This window comes from Elephantulus edwardii, unplaced genomic scaffold (assembly GCF_000299155.1).
Source record: "Elephantulus edwardii isolate Elephantulus edwardi_28Jun2011 unplaced genomic scaffold, EleEdw1.0 scaffold00465, whole genome shotgun sequence".
Lineage (NCBI taxonomy): Eukaryota > Metazoa > Chordata > Mammalia > Macroscelidea > Macroscelididae > Elephantulus > Elephantulus edwardii.
In genome coordinates this window covers 749,047-750,382 of record NW_006400215.1, presented here as the reverse complement: position 1 = coordinate 750,382, position 1,336 = coordinate 749,047, and positions in this window count along the sequence as shown.

Sequence of the window (1,336 nt, the reverse complement as noted above, 5' to 3'; positions counted from 1 at the left end):
TTGGGATTGCACTAAACGTGTAAATTCCCTTTGGTAGTATTGCCATTTTGACAACATTGAGTCTTCCTATCCATGAGCAAGGGATATTCTTCCACTTCTCAAGATCTCTTTTTGTTTCTTGTAGTAATGTTTTGTAATTTTCTTTGAATAGATCCTTCGTGCTTCTGGTTAAATTTATTCCCAAGTATTTAATCTTGTGATTAGCTATTGTGAAGGGTATTGTTTTTCTTAGCTCCGGCTCTGTATTCTCTTTGTCACTGTAGAGAAATCCAACCGATTTTTGTACGTTGATCTTGTATCCTGCCACTCTGCTAAATTGGTCCACTGTGTCCAATAGTTTTCTTGCTGAGTCTTTAGGGATAATTTTACCTCCTCTTTGCCAATTTGGATACCGTTTATTCCCTTCTCTTGTCTTATTGCTATTGCTAAGACTTCCGAAAACAATATTGAATAGGAGAGAACAACATTTTGATGTTGTTCCTGCAAAACAGTTGGTGGATTTGAACCACATGCCTTTGAGCTGACAGCAAAACTCCTTACCACTAAGCCACCAGAGCTCCCTACATCCTTATCATTTTGAAGAGGTTTATTAATTTTCAGGAAGGCAAACAATATGTATTAAAAAGGTAGGGAGGTTAAGTTACAATTTTATTTCCAAGTCTACAACAGTTCACTTTATATTGAAATCTCCTTGACTTCCTCTCCATTTAGAAGTTCTGTAACTACACTTACTGTTTTTGTTTTGTAGCTGTCATCATTTGTGGGCTGATATCTATTTTCTATTTTCAGTCTAGTGTGTTTAGCATACTTCATGTATTTCTGGTTCAGTTTCTGAAAGATATTGTAATTTATGTTAATTTGGGATTGTTGTTTGTTATTATTGTTGCGTCTCAGTCCAAAGAAATCACTTTAGGATTTCTTGTAAGATTTGTCTGTTGTTGTTGCTGTTATTGTTGTTATGTGCCATTGAGTCGTTTGCAACTCATAGCGACCCTATGTACAAGAGCTCTAAACGCTGTTCTACCCTGTGCCAACCTAGCCATCTCAAACGCACTTATTCCCACTGCTCCAGTCACAGAATCGATCCATCTCATCGAAGGTCTTCCTCTCCTCTCTGCGTACAGATTGAAAAGGTATGGAGACATAATACATCCCTGATGAACCCCCTTCTTGATTTTGAATCTTGTACTGTCTCCTTTCTCTATTCTGACGACTGCCACTTGGTCCAAGTATAGGTTTCGCATTACCACAATTAAATGTTCTGGGATTCCCATTCTTCTCAGAGTCAGCCACAGCTTGTTGTGATCCACACAGTCAAAAGCCTTTGCATAGTCAA